General features: G+C 43.5%; 1 protein-coding gene across 2 annotated transcripts in view; it reads left to right on the top strand.

Annotated features, from left to right (window-relative positions):
* PVALB (parvalbumin) overlaps positions 1-26,527 on the top strand; it is a 90,668-nt gene that overhangs the window by 36,833 nt on the left and 27,308 nt on the right. The window contains exon 3 of one of the 2 annotated variants that reach the window (XM_075832329.1): positions 9,815-9,942. The exons of the other annotated variant lie outside the window; for it this stretch is intronic. The gene's annotated coding sequence lies outside the window, so the exon portion shown is untranslated. The remainder of the gene's footprint in view (positions 1-9,814; positions 9,943-26,527) is intronic. 2 annotated transcript variants of the gene reach the window in all.

Here is a 26,527-nt window from a genome sequence, read left to right as displayed (position 1 = left end):
TCTGATCTGTAAAAAGGCACCCGTGATTTGTGCAGGATGAATACCAAAATTTTAAAATTCACTAAAAATCCAAAACGTATAGGAAATTTGGAATGGACTTGATTAGTGTAGAGTCGATTCGCTCATCTCCAGCCACAATGCCTCTGACTGAACCGTTCTGGCTATTCAAAGCAGCAGTGAAAGGGGTCATGTGTGAACTCTTAAACCCTGTACTCTGTAGCTGTAAAGGATCTGCCAGGCACAGCTTCGGGGTTAACTCCCAGAACTAATCAGTCAGCACCTGAGAATACATCCCTGAGACTGACTCCTGCTTCCACCATTCAGGCTGGCAGGCTTAGGAGTGGGAGAGCCTATTGTAACCTGGCCAGACTCAGCTAGCTCCCGCCCTCGGTCTATTTTAGCCTGCACTTCCTGTCCCTCGGTGCTTGTTATTGCTTGTGTTTCCCTCCTTGTGGTTTCCTGGCCCAGCTACAGCTCCTGCTATTTTTGATCCTGCTCCATACAGACCCTGGCTTACCGACTACTCTTCTGCTTTTCGTTTTGTACCTCGCACACTCCTGGCTTGACTCGGCTCGTTCACCACTCTGGTTGCTCACGGTGTTGCCGTGGGCAACGGCCCCTTTTCCTTGCTTGTGTTCCTTTGTATGTTTGTCGTGTTTGTCGTGCACTTACTGAGCACAGGGACCGCCGCCCAGTTGTACCCCGTCGCCTAGGGCGGGTCGTTGCAAGTAGGCAGGGTCAGAGTGGCGGGTAGATTAGGGCTCACTTGTCCGTCTCCCTACCCCCTGCCATTACAGTAGCCCTATCAGTGATTCAGATTGAGAGAGAGGCATTGGACTGTTTTCAGATACAGCCACCTTTTGCCTCCCAAATCGGTACATCAGGGAGCCATTTAGTGGGTGCAGTTGCAGTTGGGCCTCTAGAGATGACATGGTTTCCTTCATCTTATCACTGTCTTGTGTATAAAATCATAATCTATACTATATGTGCCAATAAACACTCAAAGACATTTATTTAATCATGGACGATCTTGGAATGGTGATTTGGACATCTTCATACATGTTACAGCAATTGGTTGAGAAATTTCAGCTATGCTATGTCATCACGTAAAGAGAAACTGTCGCCACTTCTTTGTGATAAACATATATTAACGTACAGGTCCTATAATGGTCCAACAGGTCCTACAACGCTCATCGACTGCGCGATTGTTGCCGCCAATTAAATGGCAACGGAGACAAACTGAAACTATTTGCAACGGAAGCATTACCATTGCAATCAATGGTAATGCAAACTAAAGCTATGGTTTCCGTTTGCCTTTCCGTTCATGGGTTTCTCTGACTGAAAGGTCTGATGGAACCCATGAACGGAAGGGTGACGCTGATGTGAACAGGCCCTTACAGTGCCCAGAGTTGTCACGCAACTTTCCATACATCTGGAATGGCATATAAATCTGCATTGTTATGCAAAATTAAATGTCCCCAGTGCTTTTCTTTCCTACTGCTCCTCATCTGAGTTAATGTTCCTGCAGTTAACCTATGTAACCTATGGGAGCCCCTAAAGTTGCTTGTTTGTCTAGTAATACACAATTGAGCATCTTAGACTGTTTCTGTCAGAACAGTCATTGATCTTTTTTTTTTTTTTTTCAAATAAATGGAGATAATATGCAGCTTTCTTTCGGACTCAAAACATGTGTTTCCACTTATCAACGAACACCTCTTTGATATTTTCTATAGTCCATTTCATGGCTCTCCTCTGCTGCTGCAATGTCCAGACTCACCTGCAGGTGGAGGCAGGGATGTGATTTTATATGCTGCAAAATCTAAACTGCTGAAAATGAGAAATTCAATCAGAGATTATACTCCGGTCTCAGAGTCAGACACATAGACACGGTATCAATGACATACACAGTATGTATCGCTTACAAATTCAGACACAATGTCATCGACATGCAATTGGAACATATGGGTAACAAATAAATATAGTTGAACCTATTAAAACGAGTGCAGTTTGTAAGGCCAAGGAGTTCAGGGTAAATATGATGTATTTTGCCTATTCCATCCTATTCTACAGTACATACAGACATTAAAAAGTCAAGTAAAACATAAGCAGTCTGTGTTGGCATGGTTATGCCTTTATTAAATCATTGTCCTTACTATTGATCTTAAATTGGAATTTCAATTGCAAACAAATTGGTATTTTATGCTCTCAGCATATTTGTTGTGTCACTAGCACTATGAAGCTGTTTATGCCTTCAAGGTTTTGCTGACTTGTTTGCCGCTGTTTTGGAGATCACGTGCCATCGTCTTCTATGCCGCCACTACAGCCTGTGCCAAGTGTTGACTCCATAAGCTTGTTGGCTCCCAATCGTTGACTCCATATTTATGCACCACTCGGTACAAAATTTGCTCCCTTTGTTTGTTACCATACAGAGGAGGTTCATGTTGGGTAGTACCCAGTAGTTATGTTACTTTCTTTGCCCCCAGATTTTTATTTATCTGCTTGCAATCCACTTCTAGGCCTCAGGTACAACCTGTGACAGACACTGGGGCAAATTTACTAAGCTGCCTAAGATTTTGAAAGCATAAACTTAGACCAGGCAGTCTGAAGATGCATCAAATGTATTACAGTGGTGCACGCTGCATAATAAATATATTCTCTTCCTTATGCCCCCTCTTGGTTGGCTTAGTTTTCATCTGTTCCTAAATTAGTCTAAAACGAAATGGCCCAAAATTCCCTAAATTGGGCCAGAGTCTGGTGCATTTTTCGACACATTCTAGTTGCAGACACAGTAGTAAATCCGCCCCAATGACTCCCAGGCTTTAACTGAGGCCTTAAAGTGGATGGCATGGGATCTCTGTAATGGCAGTAAGAAGATCAATGGAAATCTAAGTCCCATATAGTTACACTAGCCTTCTAGATCAAATTACATTTTGGATTGAGTTCCATAAATGTGGTATTAGAGGTATAAGTGAACTTTCTTATTCCTAGCACAGGGTCTCCAAAGGTTAATAGCACCAATATATAACATTTTATAATTTTTTACACATTCCTTTTAAAAGCATGTTTGCATTTTTAACAGTGGCATAGAAAGAAGTGTGGGGGCACTATAGGAAAGATCAAAATGGCATCAGAGGGGGAAATCACGCAGTTTTTCATGCAGTTTGAGATGTCGTTTTTAAGCCAAAGCCAGGAGTGGATCCAACAGGAAGGAAAAGACCTTTCTTTATACTTTCAATTTCTTTTGAATACATTTCTGGCTTTGGCTCAAAAATCTGATTAAAAAACTGCACCAAAAACTGCATGTGTTATTGTAACCTTATGTTTCTGGGCCACCAAGAATAGAAGGAACTGGTGTTTGTTTCTCTCTGCACACACTTTCAATGACCTTTGGGCCAATTTCCCACCCCTTATTTGCTAACAATGCACTTCTATGTAGAGGGGATTCCTGCACAGGTTCTCATCACCAAACAGCAAAGATGATGGGACCAATCCAGGCTGACCCTTCTCTCTCTAAGGTCCCAATAATTTAAACAGTTGTTGATCCACTTTGAAACATTTAGGGGGGAAAATATAGACAGGTTTACCGCAGTTTTCTGTTGTAAAAAAAGTAGCAAAACTTGGTGCACGCCACAGTTGTGCTAAAATTTGCAACTTTTTGCTTTACTCGACCATTCCCAAAAGTGGCGTGAAAAGGTGTTCCGTGTTTAGCCAAATGGTGTGGGACCTCCACAGAACTACAGATCTAGCACAATTTGCGCCAGAAACTGGCATAAGTTATGGCGCAAATCTACACCTGCTCATAGGTGTAGATTTGCATTTCTGCCGCAAGAGCCAAAGATGCGCCAAATATATTAAGTCGTGTGCACCTCTTTATATATTTGGCGCATTTTCCACCAACGTAAATTGGTTTAAGACTGGCATTTGACCCACCAGTCTTAATATATTCCCCCCTTTATCTATAGTCCAAAATAATAGGTTTATGTGATTTACTTTAGGGATCTTAGATGCATATAAAAATTACGCCAGCATGAATCACCTTTATGCCAGCAGTTACGGATATAAAATTACACATTATGCACATTACTCTCATGTTTGTTATGATATGAGCAATTAAATTGAAAGGTATCATTTTCCAGTATTATAAGGATAATCACACTAAATTACACTTCATTTATTGCTAAATCAACTGTTAAAGCATATGTAAACCTTTGAAGTCATTTTGAAATATAAAAATAAAATAATGTGTTATGTGATTAATGCAACTTTTAAAAAGGTTTTTAATAAGCATTTTTTTACCTTTTGATACAGCTTCTATGTACTGTATTCTAAATAGAAAGAAGCTGTATCTTGCTGTTAAAGTCAAATCCGTCATGTCAACAGTACTGACGGCTTCGGTGACAGCGGGTCCTGCGTGACATTTACCTGTTATCGATCACATCTTAGTTCATGAACTTAGATGTGATCGATAACAGCTGGATCCTGCGTATCAGAGGCATGCAGGACCCACTCTCAGCTGAGCCGTCATTCCTGCTGACCTGACGGATTCGGCTTTAAAGGGAATGTGTTGCCAGCAAAACATGATTTATTTATTTTTAGTTAAACAATTAGTGTATAGGTGATTAAACATTGTTCTAATTTATTTTATTTTTTCACTAGTCAGGAAATATTATAAATTGGATTCAATTGGATTCTAATTTATAATATTTCCCAGCACTGGTCACTAGATGGAGCAATTCCCAAAATTGCAGCATTGCATGTGGTAAAGCAACCACATTGCTTTATGCTGCAAAATTGGGTAAAAAGCCCTCGCTCTAGTGAGCTCTCAGCAGCCCCCCCCCTCCTTTATCCTGGCTAGTGCCGGGAGAAACGAGGGGTTTGAACGGTCTAACCTCCTACACTGTGTGTCACCATTTTTTGAGCTAACACACAGTGTAGAAGGTTTACATACAGTAGTAAACACACACTGAACACAAACATACATAGAAATCCCTTACCTGCTCCAGTCGCCGCCGCTCCCTCCGGTCCATCCGCTCCGTCTGCTGCCGCTGCTCCATGTGCACAAGTCCGGAAGCCGCGACCGGAAGTAGTAATCTTACTGTCCGGCCGCGACTTCCGGTCCACAGGAAAATGGCGCCGGACGGCGCGCATTTCAAATTGAACTGTGTGGGAGCGGCGCATGCGCCGTTCCCACACAGCGGCGTACAATGTTAGTGGATGGAACGGGCCCCGTTCGCAGTCCCTATGGGACTGGAGCTGCCGTATTCCATGTCTGTATGTGTCGTTAATCGACACATCCAGAAATTGAAAAAAAAATGGCAGCCCCCATAGGGAAGAAAAAGTGTAAAAATAAGAAAAAGTAACACACAAACACACAAATTAATCCAAACGTTTTTAATAAAGCACTAACATCTTTAACATATTAAAAAAAAAATTGTGGTAACACTGTTCCTTTAACATCAAGATACAGCTTCTATGTATCCTGTATCTCAAAAAGTTCATTTTTTAAAAAAAAATTAAAATCTATTTAAAATTTGCACTAAATCCCATAATACTTTATTTTAATTAAAAAATTACTTCAACGGTTTGCATTTCCTTTAACTTGTTCACTACCATTTTCTATATACAGTAATCAGCACCTGTTGCCTGCATACAGTGAAAGCAGTCACTTAGAAGTCTAAATATAATAGTGTCATCTGTCCAGTGAGTAATAAAAAAGTGACATCCCTAATTTACTGCATGACTTATTATGAGAAAATTACCAGGGAATCTGGCATTAGTGTAAAGGATGTTTAGCCCAGAAGATACCTCCTGAGTATAAGACTGCTCTTTGGAGGAATCATACACTTGTGGACAACCTTTCTTTGATATAACATGCCAAGCATTATCTACTACATAGGAAATGGTGATCCCATCCATGTTACTTCAATCAATATGTGGTTTGTATATCTGATGGTGCTGTCAATCTTTCTCCAGAGTTCTCCAATGGTGATGTCAGTTTAGGACTCCAAATTTGAAGGTCTGAAAATTTGAATCCGACAGCTCTCATATAAAAGCCCTGTTTACCGATAAGGATGCCGTGCCTTGACAAAACATGTCATGGGGGCTGTGTCTTGCATTTTGAAATACATTCAGTGGTTCTGTGTTAACAGAAGTGCGATTTTTAGACGCAACCTAGTATATATATAATAATACAGCAGCGAATGTTCCTGCTATTTATGTCTCTACTACTACAGTACAGACATGATAATGATAGTAATCTTTATATAGCTCCAACATATTCCGCAGCACTTTACAATTTAGAGGGTTCATGTACAGACAATATCAGACATTACATATTGAAAAAAATAATTAATAATTCAAACAAGAGGAGTGAGTACCCTGCTCGCAAGAGCTTACAATCTATGAGAATATGGGGGTGACACAAAATGTAAAAAGTGCTTGTTCAGTACAATGGTCCAGCCGTCTTTTATACACATGGGGTGGTACACATAAAGCTGCATGAGCCGGTCACCAGCCAGTATCTGTGTATGACAGACATGAAGTGCATTAGGGTACAAGTAGTTTAGGGGATACTGCTGAATGAGGGGGTCAAGTGCTTATGACTAATGTAAAAGGGATGGGCCAGGGAAAGGAGTCAGATTAGGGAATGTTATAGGCCTGTCTAAAAAGATGTGTTTTCAGGGCACGTTTACAACTGTGGATATTGGGAATTAATCTGATTGTCTGGGGTAGCGCACTCCAGAGAACTGGTGCAGCACGAGAAAAAACTTGGAGACGGGAGTGGGAGGTTCGGATTATGGTGGATGTTAATCTAATGTCGGTAGAAGAACGTAGAGCCCGAGTAGGGTGGTAGACAGAGATGAGGGAGGAAATGTAAGGAGGTGCAGCACTGTGCAGAGCTTTGTGGGTGAGAGTAATAATTTTCAATAACATTTTGAAGGGTATGGGCAACCAGTGCAGTGACTAGCACAGTGTGGAGCTGTTGGAGTAGCAGTTGGTCAGAAAGATTAGCCTGGCTGCTGAATTAAGGATAGATTGGAGAGGGGAGAGTTTAGTGAGGGGAAGACCGATTAGTAATGAGTTACAGTAGTCAAGACGAGAGTGAATGAGAATGACAATGAGAGTTTTGGCTGTTTCCACAGTAAGAAAAGGGCACATTCTGGAGATGTTTTTGAGGTGAAAATGACAGGAGCGTAAAAGTGATTGAATGTGTGAAGTAAAGGAAAGATCTGAGTAAAAAGTAACCCCCGAGACAGCGGGCGTGCTGCTTAGGAGTTATAGTAGAGCCACACACTGAGATAGAGACATCAGGTTTATGGAGGTTAGTAGATGGTGGGAACACAAGGAGCTCAGTTTTAGAAAGATTCAGTTTCAGATAAAGAGAGGGCATGATGTTAGAGACAGCGGACAGACAATCACTGGTGTTTTGTATTAGAGCAGGGGTGATGTCATGGAAAGAGGCATATATTTGGGTGTCATCAGCGTAGAGATGGTACTAGAAATCTGCTGATGGTTTGTTCAATAGGGGCTGTGTAGAGAGAAAAGACTGGCGGAAATAGGACTGATCCCTGAGAAACCCCCGATAGCATGGGGAAGAGGAGAAGAAGTAGAACCAGCAAATAACACACTGAACGAGATAGGAAGAAAACCAAGAGAGAGCCGTGTCTTTAAAGAGGCTCTGTCACCAGATTTTGCAACCCCTATCTGCTATTGCAGCAGATCGGCGCTGCAATGTAGATTACAGTAACGTTTTTATTTTTAAAAAACGAGCATTTTTGGCCAAGTTATGACCATTTTTGTAGTTATGCAAATGAGGCTTGCAAAAGTCCAAGTGGGTGTGTTTAAAAGTAAAAGTCCAAGTGGGCGTGTATTATGTGCGTACATCGGGGCGTTTTTACTACTTTTACTAGCTGGGCGTTCTGACGAGAAGTATCATCCACTTCTCTTCAGAACGCCCAGCTTCTGACAGTGCAGACACAGCCGTGTTCTCGAGAGATCACGCTGTGTCGTCACTCACAGGTCCTGCATCGTGTCAGACGAGCGAGGACACATCGGCACCAGAGGCTACAGTTGATTCTGCAGCAGCATCAGCGTTTGCAGGTAAGTAGCTACATCGACTTACCTGCAAATGCCGATGCTGCTGCAGAATCAACTGTAGCCTCTGGTGCCGATGTGTCCTCGCTCGTCTGACATGATGCAGGACCTGTGAGTGACGACACAGCGTGATCTCTCGAGAACACGGCTGTGTCTGCACTGTCAGAAGCTGGGCGTTCTGAAGAGAAGTGGATGATACTTCTCGTCAGAACGCCCAGCTAGTAAAAGTAGTAAAAACGCCCCGATGTACGCACATAATACACGCCCACTTGGACTTTTACTTTTAAACACACCCACTTGGACTTTTGCAAGCCTCATTTGCATAACTACAAAAATGGTCATAACTTGGCCAAAAATGCTCGTTTTTTAAAAATAAAAACGTTACTGTAATCTACATTGCAGCGCCTATCTGCTGCAATAGCAGATAGGGGTTGCAAAATCTGGTGACAGAGCCTCTTTAAGGCCAATAGAGTGGAGCATGTTAAGTAGAAGTTTGTGGTCTACAGTGTCAAAGGCTGCAGAAAGATCCAGAAGAATCAGTAGAGAGTACTTGCCATTAGACTAAAGAGGCTCTGTCACCAGATTTTGCAACCCCTATCTCCTATTGCAGCAGATCGGCGCTGCAATGTAGATAAGAGTAACGTTTTGCAATACGTCCAGTGGGGTTCACATCCACGAGGTGAGATGGGGACGGTGGATGGGGACCCCCACCAAATGTTTTGCCTGGCCCTGATCATCAATACAAATCATTGTGGTGACCTCTAGCCTGAAAAAAACTTTATTTTTGATTTGCAATGTCCTCTCAGACAGGAAAATGGCAGCTCCTAAGAAAATAAAAGATGTAGTTATACTGTGAATGCAAGCATATGAGAAAGTAGTTGAGAGGCAGATGAAAAAGAAGCTCCTATTGTTTGCAATTCATTAATCAAACTTCTATAATGCAGGTTACTGCATCATCTGTCACACCAAAATGTGTCACAGGTACATCAGTACGAGGTTGTACTGTATGCTTCAGATTTATGTTCCAAGGCTGTTGTGTGGGGCCTTATGTGTGCAGCAGATTAGAATATTGTAGACAGGATAGTTGTGTTTTTAATTAAAATCATTTTATGACATGCTGCAAAATTCATTACTCTTAGAAACAGCAGCCAATTAGCAGTCTGCCATCAAACCTCCCGGCTCCTTAACAGATGCTGTACTAGCACAATGCCATGACAGGTTCGTCAAATAAAAAAACCAAACACACAAGGAACAAAAGCAAGTGGAGGTGTTTGTCTAAATGCAGTGAGGATATATATGGTTTAGCAGACAAGTTGTCATAATAAAACACTATTATTCCCATAGTTATATCTTTTATATATATATATATATATATATATATATATATATATATATATATATATATATATATTTATTATTATTATTTTTATTGAATTTTTTTAATTAGGGTAATTCCACTCAAAATAGGTATTTGTATTAAACTTGTTCATATTGTGTTGTATGAATCAGGGAACACTGTAGGAACAATAGTAAAAGAACAAGGAAATACTAGCTCCAAACTCCATAAGAATGAGTTCATGGTAAGAGCTCACCTTGTCAGAGATTGGCCAACATTAAGCCTGAGTGCCACCAAAACTTCAAGGAAAAATGGTATCTGGTGTGTGTACCATTCCTCATCCCCAATCTAATGATCCCTCTTGTGTTTCTTTCTACGTCATAGTGAGGAATTATTTGTGAAATGAGCAACAGACCATCGTAGAATTCCTGCCTATGTGGTCAAGTTCTGGAAAATCTACTTTTACCTAGACTACAAGTCTAACAAGATCAATGGGGAAGAAATTAAGTATGGTAATTATTGGATGAACACATAAAATCCCAGCTATCCGAAATATAATAGTGATTATAATGGGGCACTGAACAGTTAACTAGTCAGCAACCATGTTGGAGTTTAAAGGCAAACAAAACCCAGGATCCTCTACTGGGACTGGACCAATTCACCTGCAAGGACTTTTAGAAGTTGTGTACCCTGTCCATGGTAATACACCTCTTTTTTTTATGTTTGTCAATAATTTGGTGATAAAAAAGACTAATATAAAAAAATATGAAAACTGTATTGGGGCCCATGGAGCGAGGGGGACTGACTTTAGTTGGTCCAGTACAGGACTCCCCATAGCAACTGCATTGTTAGCTAACAGTGAAAACTGAATTGTCCCAAGGGTTATGGAAAGGAGTGGGGTCCTTGGTTGGAAAACACAGTACTATAATGGGAGGCCTATTCTAATCTTTGCTATAGGCCCACCTCAATTATTGCTAGCATCAGTAATGTGGGAAAATGGGAGTTGTAATAGACATTAGGTCCCTCTGCCTGGATCGCATGCAGGCCCGTGCTACATACAAGAACAGCGAGATATAACTAGTGGTGGTAATAGTGCAATGCAGAAGTGTAATGACTTGCCATGCTAATTACACAATGATGTAACTATCATACACAGTGTTATCTACTTATACAAATAAATACTGCATTTTACACTAATACAGTTTTTCCAATTCTTAATAGCGGAGCAGTCAATAAATGTATAGGAAGCTTAATCCATATTATGTTAGACGTTAGCACATCATCCATGGTGTTAGAATCATGTGTGAAATGAAGCGTTAGAGCTAGTCATGCAGCCTTTTAAATGGCGGCCATATGATGAGACTTCAGCTTATTAGCAAATAAGGATATTGGATCTACAAGCTCGAGAGAGAGAATGTGGACAATATGGTCATGTGATTACATCACATGACTACATGAAGCCTGGCAGACAATGGACAAGAATTTCAGACTTACTAACTGCACGCATTTTACATTCCCCATTGCTTATGTGAATTGCGCAGTCAGTGAGAATTTACGAATAAGTAACAAGACCTCTTTATCCAATGCCGACCAATTCCTTTCATATTGTAAGGTGATCAGAATTAAAGGGGTTGTCCGAGATACCATCGTATTTTCAAAAACCCCTTTAATGCATGTAAGTTATAAATGCAAATACATTTGTAATATACTTACGTTTTCCAAAGTGGCCCCGTTTCCAGATCCTGCCATCGGGATCTTGACTGTTGACGTCTCTCTCTGCTCCGGCTCTGCTGCTTTGTTGATCTTGAATTCTTTGCCAGGTATGCGACACGTCACTTGTGACGTGGTGTATATTGGCTTGTTCTGTTGTAACGCGCATGCGCTGTCACTGCTGTTATCTCGAGAACAGCAGGGACCACGAGAACAGCAGTGACAGTGCATGCGCGTTACGGGCTGTGAACCATAACAAGCCGATATACACCACGTGACAAGTGACGTGTCGTATACCATCCGAGGTCTCTCTGGTTCGAGACCATGTGATCGGGATACGACACGACAGTGGAGGAGGCTGAAAAGGTGACGTCAGAGCTCATGTGATCAGAAGGAAAAAAGAAGCCAGAGCAGAGAACAGAAGCAAGATTGCACGGGTAAGTATATTATACAATTGTAAATATGTGCAATGTGGTTTTAAATTAAAAAAAAAAAAATCTCAGACAACCCCTTTAATCTGTGAATACAAATAATACTCATTTGTCTTAAAAATCTGCCCATCTTGCTGCATCTTCTCTGTATCCCAAGTCTGCAACACCATTCAAGGCAAGTCAGGATGCTTTCCTTGTCACTCTCTCTCCCGCCCTGAGGCTCCTTTTAAGGCCCTCTCATGTCTTTTGGGCTCCTTAATCCCCCACTAAATTTATCAGCATTCGAAACATGGCCAAGCCTGAAGCTAAATTAGAACTTGGAGCCATTGGGAAGCAGGATCAGGTATAATTGTATGTCTAGTGCCCAGTGAGCTGTCCAGCACCACAGTAGGAGTGTACTGGGGTCTGCAATTATTGGTCTGCCAAGTGTCATTCAAGTCCAAACACATGGTACATTAGTGTTAGATCATAGGGAATGCAGGCAGTCCATCTTGCATTTGTTTTAATGGAAACACATTTTCATTGAGAAAACAAATGCAATACTGCCAAGTATTATATACAATACCCTAACCGTTAAATGTAGCCGAGTCAAAGACACAGAGCACTGTAGACATAAGGATATTAACAAATCTGCGCAGAGCAAAGGAAGCGTCCTGTTTACTGGGAACATTTCTGTCCTTGCCTCTCACATTTGCAATGCAATTAACCCCTTGGCACCGCAGCCATTTTATCATTTTTTCATTCATTTTTTCCTCCAAGCACTCTAAAAGCCATAACTTTTTTATTTTTCTGTCGACATAGCCATATGAGCTCTTATTTTTTGCTGGACAAGTTGTCATTTTTTAGTGGCGCCCTATAATGTACAGGGAAACTGAAAGAAAATTCTTTGTGGATTGCAATGGAAAACAAACTGCAATTCCTCCAAAGTTTTTTGGCATCAGTCATTTTAACTTTATGCTGCGGGCCAATACGATTATGGTGGTACCAAACTGATATAGTTTTTTTTTATGATGTACTACTTTCACAAAGAAAAAACTATGTGTTAAAAAAAATCATTTGTGTCATAATATTCTGAGAGCCATAACTTTTTTATTTATTTATTTTATGTAGAAGTTAAAGTGACCACAAATAAACAACAATTCTGCCTGTATTTTATGGGGTTTTTTTTCACCATGCGTGTTAAATAACATTATATTGTTAGCAGTGGGGGATTATCATATGGGCGGTTCGGGCAGCCGCCCGGGGCCCAAGGCTCCCAGGGGGCCCATGGCCGCCCGAACCACACATCATTTTAAAAATAGACTCAGTGCTAGCGCCGCTAATGGCCGCTGCTGAGAGAGAGGGAGGGGAGGGAGAGGAGGGAGGGGCGGACTGGAACGGAATCAAGCCACCAGCGCAGTGCTGATGGGGTGGAGGGGGAGGGATAGTAATTGCAGGGGCTGGATAGGACTAGCAGACGTGCGTCTGCTAGGCGGTAGAACACACCCCTCTTTGACACTGCACGTAATGCCAGTGAGGAACAGAGGAGAAGGGCGGTGGTCAAGCAGTGAGGAAGAAGGTTAGTCTGCTGTTCGCCTCCTGCCCCAAGCAACAATCGGCAGACGCTAAGGGGGGATTAATTATACAGCAAGGGGGGGGGTTTAACATCTAACTCACTGCAGAGGACTCTATGAAGGGGGGAATAACCCCCCATCCCCCATAGAGCCCTCAGTATTTCAGGATTTATTATACAGCAGGGGGGGGGGATTTCCATCTAACTCACTGCAGAGGACTCTATGGGGGGGATAATAATTCCCCCCCCCCATAGACACTCAGCAGTCAGTTACACACTCAACCCCCCCCTGCTATATAATAAATACTGAAATACTGAGAGTTCTATGGGTGATGGGGGGGGGGGTTATTCCCCCGTTCATAGAGTCCTCTGGAGTCACTTAGATGGTTAGACCCCCCCATTCAGTATAATCCCCCCCCCCTTCCCATAGAGCCCTCACTAGTTACTAATATATTGCAAGGGGAAGTCAAATTGTCTGACTGCTGGGGGCTCTATTGGGGAGTCTGAGCGACTAACTTCTGGGGGCTCTATGGGGGGCTATCCCCCCCACAGAGATGTCAGAATCAGACACGCAGACCTCCCTATAGAGCCCCCAGCAGTCAGTGAGACAACCTCACCTCCCCTTGCAATATAATCCCCCCATACAGCCCTCAGTTTTCCCATAAGGGAAATGTATGACATATCCAACTGTTTTTGCTCTCGCTGCCTCCTGGCCACATCCTGATTACATGGTCGGGAGTAACGAAAACAGCGCAGCTTGCTGAGCTACGCTGTTTCCGTAAGTCCCATAAAACTGAATGAAAGTTACGGAAGCAGTGTCGCTCGCAGACTCCCACCGATCACTAAAACTAGGGGCAGAAGCACTCGTGTGAGCGCTGAGCTGCTTGGTTTCTGTTTCCGGAAAGCCGAGCAGTTTGTGTACGGGCTCATAGAAAGTCAATGAGCCGTACACCGATACTTTGGCTTTCTGGAAAAAGCCGAACAGAAACGAAGTGGCTCAGCGCTCGCATGAGTGCTTCTGTCTCTTAGTTTTAGCGATCAGTGGGGGTCTCAGCACCCGGACCCCAACCATGAAAAGTTCTGACATATCACTATTTAAGTTTGTACATTTACTTACCCTTTAAAAAGAGGTGTTACAATTTGTTTTTATTTGATGTGTTAAAGGCTATGTAAACCTTTCAAAAAGTTTTTTTTTTAAAAATAAAATAGTGTATGGTGTTTGGTGCAGCCTTTCTAAATACTTATTAAAAATAATTTTTACTTTTTGAGATACAACTGCTTTATATCCTGAATACAGAGCAGCTGTATCTAGTGCTAAAATCTGTATCCGTCAGGTCAGTGGCACTGACGGGTATAGTGTCCGCAAGTTGGGGGGTTGAATTGTGGGTGAGAGGGAAGGAGGGGGCCCAAGTTGTGTCAACAGCCCAGGGCCCATGGTATACTTAATCCGCAACTTATTGTTAGGCCCTGATCACACAGAGCACGCCGTTTGGCACTTTTTTTTCGCAGCGTTTTTTTGCCCACGGCCATTGAGTGACGCAGGAAAATGTCAATGGGAGGTTAGAGACGTAAACGCCCGAAGATAGGGCATGTCGCTTTTTGCCGCAAGCCGGTTTTACCGCCCGCAGGAAAATAAAAACGCCTCCGACTCAGTGTGAACAGGGCCTAATAGTTTGGACTTTTACGAAAGAGGTAATACCAATTCTGTTTATTTTATTGGTTTTTTTTACATTACTTTAGGGGAAAAATGAAAAAAGTTTTTTTTTTTTAACTTTATCATTTTTTAGGGGGTATATTAAAAAAATTATCTAAGTTTAAATATTCTTTTTTTAGTCCCCTTAGGGGACTTGAACAAGCGATTGTTTGATGACTGGTACAAAACACTACAATACCTATGTATTGCCAGTGTATTGTAACATATACCAATTCAATTAAAGGGGTTATACAGGGGACCTGAAAAAAAATATTCCACAAAACCGCCTGCAAATACCTTCAATTAATTTAACATTACTTGTAGCACCCCGATGTAATACATTACTTGTAGCACCCCGATGTGATGCCAGAGCCACTTGTTATCTTCTGGTAATGAGGTGGGACTTTCAGTTTCAGCGTGCGCTGTAAAACCACAATTCCCGACATCCCCTTCTATCCCCTGTGCTCCTCTATTCCCGCCCACATTGTGCATGAGCTGGGTAGTGTACTGCCGAGAACATGGAGTGGAAGAAGAGTGCTGGCTTACTTCCTCAATAGCGTCACTGTGCTAGCCCCCTAGCAGTCATGTGATTTGATGACGCGCCGACATGGCGTACCCTCTTGTTCAGGTGGACCCGTGTTGCTGCGTCATCACTGCTGAGTGAACTACAGGACTTCCGGGAACACGTGACTGTGTTCTCAACACGGGGACACTTTAGTAAGAGTATATATAGTAAGCTGTATATTAGTAAATGACTTAATACAGAGTTATTGGATAATTGCCATATAGCTGAATAACCCCTTAAAGCCCTTTATAGAAGCACAAGGATGGCAGACCTGGGGGACTTTATTAGGTCCCCAGGCTGCCATGACAACCATCAGCACTCCACGATTGCTTTGCAGGGAGACTGAAGGGGTGACTATTTAGATGCCTCAGAAGCTATTGACTGCACCATCTAAGTGATTAAAGGGCTAGGAACCCGGCTGTTGCATTGTATGAAAATGCAAGTATACGAGCGCTGAATTATTTTCTATACCATTGATCGGCGCTTGTTGCTGGCAGTTTGAAAAGGAACCATACTTATCTTGTACTGATATACAGTTACACATTGTACATAGCTGCATTCATAATTCTGCTGTTTGTGAACGGAAACCGTTGACCAGCTTGTTGACAGACACATCCCATGCATTTTAGCTGAGCTCCTATAATGCAGAAGGGACAGATAGTTTTTCCTACATCAGATTACTGTATAGTGACTGGTGTAAAGAAAAAACCTTCCGGATTAAAAATCACCAAAAACAATCTCCATATAGGCACTGAGCAGGTAAAAAATGCTGGAAGATTTCAGCTCTGAAGCTTACTGAATTATAAATGCATTTTTGGACTTTAATACAAGCTGAAACACAGTACAAGATAAGTAACGCACTATATTTACAAAGTTACACAGCTCTTTATCTTTATGTGGATTAAATATTATCTGTAAATTAATGTTCAAATGTGAACATACACTGAAATAGTGTATTTAGGTTGTCTAAATAAGCTGTACATGGCATGGTGCAGATTTCTCAAATAATTTCTGTCTTGAAATATCATATTTTTAGTATCTTTCATTTCGCAACTATGATCCTTATGAATCACAAACAGCTAACTTGTAGTAAACATTTGGACAGTGAGGTTAGAGAAAATGTTGTTACCTATTAAAGAGATTTCAGTGATGTCATCATCATTTTCTAATTTACCTAAATCCAGAGGCGTAGCTAGGTTCTCCTGCACCCGGGGCAAAGATTCAGATTGGCGCCCCCAACTTATTTCCCGACATCTCCTTCCCCCTCACCATGTTTGCTTTCTCTACCAATCAATGAGGTGTAATTTTTTTTCACAATTTTTTTAATGTAACTCGAGTATAAAAGCATTTCCACATTTTACAAGCAATATAGTTCTATAATGTAATTAACATAAAAATAAATTAAAAGAAAATAAATTAAAGAGGCCACACACAGCCCCCTGTAGATAGTGCCACATACAGCCCCTCTCTTGTAGATAGCGCACACACAGCCACGCTTATAAATAGCGCCACACAGCCCCCCTTGTAGATAGTGCCACACACAGCCCGCTTCCCCCCTAGTAGATAGCGGCACACTCCCCCCCTTGTAGATAGTGCCACACACAGCCCGCTGCCCCTTTGTAAATAGCGCCACACTCCCCGCCCCTTGTAAATAGTGCCACATTCCCCCCCTTTTAAATAGCGCCACACTCCCCTGCCCTTGTACTTAGCGCCACACTGTGAACAGACCGGTGAGCGGTAGCCTACCGCTACCACTCTCTGCTCTGCCTGGTGTGACTTACCGGAGGAGCCGAGGAGGTCATGCGGCGCAGGCAGCGGCGGAGTTCCTTTGGACTAGGGTTGGTGACAGCCAGGGCTGGCCTTAGCTTGGATGGCGCCCTGTGCAGGACTCTCTTTTGCCGCCCCCTACACAAACCAACAATTAACCACATATATGGACACGCTGGAACATATATACTGTACGTACATAAAGACAGATATTTAGACATACAGGCAAATATACATACACACATCTGGAATATATACATACAGGTAAATATATAGACGTACAGACACATATACGCACACACACTGGCAGATAAATACACAGACAGGAACATATGCAAATACGTAAAAGGCACATATATACAAGCACAAATACACATTCACAAACAGACCCATATATACGACACAGGCACATATGTACACAGTACAGATAATGTAGTAGAGGTTACCTGCAGTCCTATATAACAACACAGATAACACACAGTGATAATGTTCTGAGTACAGATAATGTAGTAGATGTTACCTGCAGTCCTATGTAAGACCACAGATCATGTAGTAGTTATATCACCTGAAGTCCTATGTAACACCACAGATAACACAGTGATAACTCTCTGAGTACAGATAATGTGGTAGATGTTGCCTGCAGTCCTATGTAACACCACAGATAACACATTGATAACTCTCTTATTACAGATAATGTAGTAGATGTAAGAGACAAACACATGCAGAAACACACACACACACACACACACACACACACACGCACACAGTAACATATACACATGCAAAGACAGAGACACACACTGTATACACACTACACACACACATATACACACACACATATACACTCACCATCAGGGGTGTGACTAGGAAAGACTGGGTCCCATAGCAAACTTTTGACTGGGCCCCCCCCCCCTCCCCTGAGTGTCACACAACCCCCCCCCCTTGTAGATAGTGCCTTTTTTACAGCCCCCCTGTAGATAACGCCATACAGCCCCCCCCCCCCGTAGATAACGCCTTACAGCCCGCTCTGTAGATAATGCCATACAGCCCCCACTGTAGATAACGCCATACAGCCCCCCCCTGTAGATAACGCCATACAGACCCCCCTGTAGATAACGCCATACAGACCCCCCTGTAGATAACACCATACAGACCCCCCTGTAGATAACGCCATACAGACCCCCTGTAGATAACACCATACAGACCCCCCTGTAGATAACGCCATACAGCCCCCCTGTAGATAACGGCATACAGCCTCCCTGTAGATAACGCCATACAGCCCCCACTGTAGAGAACGCCATACAGCCCGCCTGTAGATAACGCCATACAGCCCCCCTGTAGAAAACGCCATACACCCCCCCCCTGTAGAGAACTCCATACAGCCCCCCCTGTAGAGAACGCCATAGAGCCCCCCCTGTAGAGAACGCCATACAGCCCCCTGTAGATAACGCCATACAGACCCCCCTGTAGATAGCGCCATACAGCCCCCCTGTAGATAGCACCATACAGCCCCCCCTGTAGGTAACGCTATACAGCCCCCCCTGTAGATAGCACCATACAGCCCCTCTCTTGTAGATAGCGCACACACAGCCCCGCTTATAAATAGCGCCACACAGCCCCCCTTGTAGATAGTGCCACACACAGCCCGCTTCCCCCCTAGTAGATAGCGGCACACTCCCCCCCTTGTAGATAGTGCCACACACAGCCCGCTGCCCCTTTGTAAATAGCGCCACACTCCCCGCCCCTTGTAAATAGTGCCACATTCCCCCCCTTTTAAATAGCGCCACACTCCCCTGCCCTTGTACTTAGCGCCACACTGTGAACAGACCGGTGAGCGGTAGCCTACCGCTACCACTCTCTGCTCTGCCTGGTGTGACTTACCGGAGGAGCCGAGGAGGTCATGCGGCGCAGGCAGCGGCGGAGTTCCTTTGGACTAGGGTTGGTGACAGCCAGGGCTGGCCTTAGCTTGGATGGCGCCCTGTGCAGGACTCTCTTTTGCCGCCCCCTACACAAACCAACAATTAACCACATATATGGACACGCTGGAACATATATACTGTACGTACATAAAGACAGATATTTAGACATACAGGCAAATATACATACACACATCTGGAATATATACATACAGGTAAATATATAGACGTACAGACACATATACGCACACACACCGGCAGATAAATACACAGACAGGAACATATGCAAATACGTAAAAGGCACATATATACAAGCACAAATACACATTCACAAACAGACCCATATATACGACACAGGCACATATGTACACAGTACAGATAATGTAGTAGAGGTTACCTGCAGTCCTATATAACAACACAGATAACACACAGTGATAATGTTCTGAGTACAGATAATATAGTAGATGTTACCTGCAGTCCTATGTAAGACCACAGATCATGTAGTAGTTATATCACCTGAAGTCCTATGTAACACCACAGATAACACAGTGATAACTCTCTGAGTACAGATAATGTGGTAGATGTTGCCTGCAGTCCTATGTAACACCACAGATAACACATTGATAACTCTCTTATTACAGATAATGTAGTAGATGTAAGAGACAAACACATGCAGAGACACACACACACACACACACACAGTAACATATACACATACAAAGACAGAGACACACACTGTATACACACTACACACACACATATACACACACACACACATATACACTCACCATCAGGGGTGTAACTAGGAAAGACTGGGTCCCATAGCAAACTTTTGACTGGGGCCCCCCCCTCCCCTGAGTGTCACACAACCCCCCCCCCTTGTAGATAGTGCCTTTTTTACAGCCCCCCTGTAGATAACGCCATACAGCCCCCCCCCCCCCGTAGATAACGCCTTACAGCCCGCTCTGTAGATAATGCCATACAGCCCCCACTGTAGATAACGCCATACAGACCCCCTGTAGATAACGCCATACAGACCCCCCTGTAGATAACGCCATACAGACCCCCCTGTAGATAACACCATACAGACCCCCCTGTAGATAACGCCATACAGACCCCCCTGTAGATAACGCCATACAGACCCCCCTGTAGATAACGCCATACAGCCCCCCTGTAGATAACGCCATACAGCCTCCCTGTAGATAACGCCATACAGCCCCCACTGTAGAGAACGCCATACAGCCCGCCTGTAGATAACGCCATACAGCCCCCCTGTAGAAAACGCCATACAGCCCCCCCTGTAGAGAACTTCATACAGCCCCCCCTGTAGAGAACGCCATAGAGCCCCCCCTGTAGAGAACGCCATACAGCCCCCTGTAGATAACGCCATACAGACCCCCCTGTAGATAGCGCCATACAGCCCCCCTGTAGATAGCGCCATACAGCCCCCCCTGTAGGTAACGCTATACAGCCCCCCCTGTAGATAGCGCCATACAGCCCCCTCTGTAGATAACGCCATACAGCCCCCCTCTAGATAGCGCCATATAGCCCCCTGTAGGTAACGCTATACAGCCTCCCTGTAGATAGCGCCATACAGCCCCCCCTGTAGGTAAGGCTATACAGCCACCCCCTGTAAGTAACGCCATACAGCCCCCCCTGTAGGTAACGCCATACAGCCCCCCCTGTAGGTAAGGCTATACAGCCCCCCCTGTAGGTAAGGCTATACAGCCCCCCCCTGTACGTAACGCCATACAGCCCCAACCCACCAAAAAAATCCGACCTATAGTGTGTCCTACAAAAGACATGTATCCTCTATCCACAGGATAGGGGATACATGTGTGATCGCTTGCAGCGATAGGGAGGACAGGGGACCAAAAGTCCCCCGAAGTTCTCCATGACTAACCTCTGACTTCCGGAGTCTGCGCAGCTCAATAAAAATGAAAGGAGCGCTGGTCAAGCATGCGCACAAGCGCGACCGGCGCTCCATTCATTTCTACGGAGCTGCCGACACAGACCCCGGAAGTCCAAGGTTTGTGATGGAGAACTTCAGGGGACTTTCGGTCCCCTGTCCTCCCTATCGCTGCAAGCGATCACACATGTATCCCCTATCCTGCGGATAGGAGATACATGTCTTTTGTAGGAACAACCCCTTTAATGGCAGAGCGGGGAGATACTTCCCTGCTCTGCCATAGTGTTTAGTGGCGTCACACTGTAGTAGCCATAGCGGCAGCTAGCGGAGCCTCCGACCATGGGCCCCCTCATGCCGCGGGCCCCGTAGCAGCCGCTACGACTGCTACAACGATAGTTACGCTACTGCTCACCATGTCTCCTTGCTGACAGCATCACAGGTCAGGACGGGCTGTGGGCGGAGCTTCCTCTCTGCTTCTCGGCGTGTGTAACAGCAGAGCACAGAGTAGAGGCAGAGCTGGAAGGCTGCAGCACGGGAGTGGACCTGTCCCCTGACCTGAGTCATCTGACCTCATGTCACTGACATGAGGTCAGGTGACAGGTAAGGTGACTGGACTGGTCCACTCCCTGGCCGTCACAGACCCCAGTCAGAACGCCGTAATTTCCTGGCTCTTGATAAAGCTGCTGCAGGTGTCCGACATACGGGGCGCCTATCAGCAGCGATCAGCTGCTCTTTGGCGCCCCCCCTTCCCTACCACCTAGTTGTGCCCGGGGCACTTGCCCCGCCTGCCACCCCTAGCTACGCCCCTGCCTAAATCTCTGTTACTGGCAAAGCAAGCATCTTTACATCTGAAAATTATACACTTTTTATTTCCGTATCTTCATATGATGACAGAAAGCGATGACATCATACGTGATGCTGTGCTTTTATTTACAATAATTAAAGGGGTTTCCAACTTTAGAAAAAATATTAACACCTGTTGTCCAAAATAATAGGCACTCACCTTCTAAATTCTCCACTGCTCCAGTTCATTCAGTCCCCCCTGGTCTCTATTTACACTGCTCCAGTGATAGAATGCTGCACTGACACGTGACCACTGCCGTCAATGACTGGTCACAACGGTTAGGGGACTGTCGACACTGGAACAGATGGAGATTTAAGAAGTGAGTATGTAGGTAATGTTCAGTAGTTCATGAGAAATTAGTGGTTATACTTACTTTACGGCGCGTGGCCAGCGATACATGGCTTGAGTCCAAGTATATTTATATATTCATGCTGCCCCCGTCCTCCAGCCGTTGATTAACACTTTTCTCCCTATGCACAGCAATAGCGAGAAAAATTTCCATCACTTATCGCTGGCTGCACGCCGTAAGTATAACTTCTAAATTCTCATAAACTACTGAATATTACCAAAAAAGAGACAGCACATTGATTTAACTGAGCTTAGCCATTGCTTGTTTTCCTTAAATTAACAATAACCAAATGTCCCCCAAAATTAACTTGACACAAACATCAGTGATCCCTTTGCAATCTGTCCCTTTAAGTCCATATGCACTATAAGCTCTAATATCAACAGTATGACGTCACTCAATTTTAGTATAACTATAAATATGGTTGTTGTTCCATGTTTTGCCTACTAGCTCCTTGAAGGGTTCTTCTGGGAAATACCATCAATGGTTTATCCTTGGGATAGGTTATTAATGTGTGATCCATGGAAGTCTGATCTCAAGAACCCCCGCAGATCAGCAGAAAGGTGTCATGAAACTTGCTGGAGTGACAGGGCCCCTTCACTGCAGTGATCGACACTGCGCCGCTCTTATTCATGTGACTCTATCTGGTACTGCAACTCAGCCTGATGCACTTAAAATGAGCTGAGCTGCAGTACAGCCGCGTGGACATGGATGGTGCCTTACTGTTGTGACCTTCACATTGATAGCATATTAGTTGATACTGTATACATGATTATATAGAGATGGGTATTGGAACTATTCTGTAAGGTTCTACCAAACTGAATCATTATCAATGGTGTCCGAAAATGACTCATACACACATTATGGTGTCCGAAAGTGGCTCATATTCACTAGCTAAACATATTTTCTTACATATCAAACTATAGAAAATGTTAGCTTCCCTATTGCAACCGCTAACACCTATCCCAAAGCATAAAAGAACAGTGTCAAGGACTGAGTTAGGGCTCATGTTAAAGAATTATAGTGAACAAGTATTTTTTTATGTTTAGGGCATAGGGCTTTAAAAGTGGATCTAGCTAAGCTGCTATTTTGTTTGCCTGGCTTCAACCAGAACAAGAAAATTCAGGTTTGACCTGGTGTTAAACACAATCTTCTAATCTCCCAAGTTAACCTTACAGGAGCCCAGAAATTGAGCTGTATGATACTTTTTGGCAGGATCCTCACGGTGGAGAATTGCTTGAGCTGTCCCAGCAGAACTGAAGTAGGGGGAACAGAGTGGTGAAGTTATTTCCCTGACAACTAAATAGGAACTTTGAAAGATAAAATCAGAATCTATTTTGAAAAAATATCCCTGCAGAGCCAGTAGTCAGGGGCACAGGAACAGCCCAAAGAGCTCTGAGGTGCAAAGGCAGCAACATATCTTGGGCCATGTTCACACACAGTGGAAATTTCCGCTGTGGAAGAGGCCAGAAGATTTTGCAGCTGACAATTTTCGGAGAAGTTATGGATTTTTTTACTACTTTTCACCTATTCTCACCATTTTTCCATATTATGTGTCAGAGAGTTTTCAGTATTCTTACCAACTTTTGAGAAGTGGCATCAGGAAGATTGCGAGAAGTGATGTAGTTAGCCCCGCCCATTTATATAAAGCCTTCCCCCAACATAAGGCATTTAGATTACAAGTAGCGCATATAACCCTGTAAAGGGAAGTGTTTAATATATATATATATATATATATATATATATATATATATATATATCAGCCCTTTTACAGACCCCATTCATCACACCCCAAAAATAAATATAGACGCTTGACCACTAACCAAATAAAGACCCCGATGACACCCTAAACAAATAGCAACTCAGATGACCCCTAAACAAAGACCCCAGACAAGACCCCCTAAACAAATGCAGACCCCAGACCAGACCTCCTAAATAAATATAGACCCCTTAAATAAATACAGAGCCCAGACTGCTGATTTTCACCTCTTCACTCCCGGGATCCGCCGCAGACAACATCGTCTACGATTGTGCCTGGAGTGAAGAGGACTGATGGAAATAGGAGAGCTAAGTATTTAGAGAGAATGTGGGGTACCCAGCTCTTCCCGAAGGTCTCCCCTATTTTCTGGGAGACTCTTGGACATTCTGGGACAGTTATCTAGGCTACCTCTTTTACTCTAGTAATCGTTATACTCTTGAGTTTGTCCATTGGCGTCAGCAACTGTTGTCTCTGGTACACAACTTTCATTAATGCCAGCCTCAGTTTTTTTTTTTCACAGCTTAATTAAGAAATTATTAAAAGAACATGGCTAAACACTTGATATATCTTCTGCATGACAGTAATTGCACTTATGAATATAACAGGCAATTGCTTAAATAGTCAAGCATAATGTAAGTCTAAATAGTCGGAATCATTCCTGTTCGTGGTGGAAGTGATTCAATATGGCTTCTGTGAATTTTAAATTCCCTTCTACTGCCCTGTAAATCCATCAGCAGACATCAAGAGTGGGACACAGGGCACAGACTAATTAAAAAATTAGCCTGTATTCTGAGGATGAGTTGACAGGAAAGCCGTGGAGAGTTGTACCCACTGCTAAAGATTCAGATAATAACATGAAATTGTGGACATGAACTATGTTATGTTACTTGCTGAACGATGGGCGTCTGACTGCAGGGACCACCATGAGAACAAAGGGATTTTCAATGCTTTTTTCATGCACAGTGCACCTCTTATCTTGGCACTGTGCAGAGTATTGTAACAATCAAGTGAATAGGGCTAAGTTAAAGTACCTGCCCACACCATGGCCCCTTCATACTAGCAATTGGATCCCCTCAATCAGCAAGAGACAGAGAATCTGAGCAAAGTTTTCATTTGCTTAGAATGAAAAGACCCAAAGGCCGTGTTCACACAGAGTTTTTTGGCGTGGGTTTTTGGAAACCGCGGCAAAAAAAAAGTCCAAAATGACCTTCTATTGATTTCAATGGGAGGCGGAAGATATTTTTTCCCATGAGTGGAAAAAAAATGCTAGCGGGAAAAAGAAGCGACATGCCCTTATCTGAAGTAATTTTGAGGCAGATTTTTCTGCCTGCAAAAAAACTCTGTGTGAACAGGGCCTTATATAACCAAAAGATATGTTACACGTCTACTAAAGAACTTCTATACAAAATATGATTTATTTTAGAAAGACCTGTTTATATAATAGCATAAAAAATATGCTGTAATATAACATGCTAAAATATAAAATCTTGTTCAAAATCAGCTATTAGCCAAACAAAGTGCAAAGTAAACTACTGATACTTGAAGAACGTAATAAAAGTTGAAGGAAACCTCGAATGTTGCTTACATTCTCATCTCAGAAATCTAAATGTGATGTCAAGAGACATAGTCCTCAGATCAGGTGGTACCGCTGCAACCATGTAAACCTGAAGCCTCTACTCTACTGCATCGACTCCGCAACAAGACTGTGTGTTCTGGCAGCTACAGTAAGTCTCCTGACATCAGATTTATGTACAGATGTTGTGAATTTGTTGTGGTCCGTAGTACAATGCTAAGGTTCTATAAAACCTCATTCACGTGCTGTGGAAAAAAATCTGTGCGGACATTAGGGCATGCTTTGGATTTTTAAATCCATAGTATGCCCCATATTTTGCAGATTTGTCTTGTATTTTTACTGGCGTGACAAAATCTGCATATAGCATTTGTGGATTTGGCTCGGATTTGCTGTAAAATTTGTGGTCGACATATCTGCTGCATCTTTACATACTCTCAAACTTCTGGTGGGAAGCGGAGCATGGCTTGTTTATGGCCGAGTGAACACACAGCAAGTTCACGCAACATATCACTGCAGTTGCCACAGATTCTGGCACTATTTTGCAGTAATTTAGGTGACGGCCTCCTCGCCCAACACCGGTGGCACTTCCTAGATGGTGGTGGAGACATGTGCATCCCCATCACTCTCCTGTAGTCCACACTTAACTCCTTCTCCTTTCCCAGCTGCAGCTTCCAGCACTATGGGCTCTGATGAGGACTGAGACTTGAAAGCCCATCTCAAGTCACTCCTTACAAAAGGGGACATAGAGTGGTATGTCCCTAGGGTAGATGTTCCTACAAAAAGAAGAGCAACAACCAGGGGCGTAACTAGGTAAGACTGGGCCCCATAGCAAACTCTTGACCGGGCCCCCCCCCCCCCCCCCCGGGTGCCACAATCAGCCCCCTTATAAATAGTGCCCCCTGTGGGACGTGCCATACAGCCCCCTTTAGACAGTGCTATATAGCCCCCCCCCCCTGTAGACAGTGTCACACCCCATTTGTAGATAGCGCCCCCTCCTCCCCCTTGTACATAGTGCCATACAGCCCCTTGTAG

Source organism: Rhinoderma darwinii, chromosome 7 (genome assembly GCF_050947455.1).
Source record: "Rhinoderma darwinii isolate aRhiDar2 chromosome 7, aRhiDar2.hap1, whole genome shotgun sequence".
Lineage (NCBI taxonomy): Eukaryota > Metazoa > Chordata > Amphibia > Anura > Rhinodermatidae > Rhinoderma > Rhinoderma darwinii.
The sequence above is the reverse complement of the archived record's forward strand: the minus strand, read 5'-3'. Positions and strand labels throughout refer to the sequence as shown.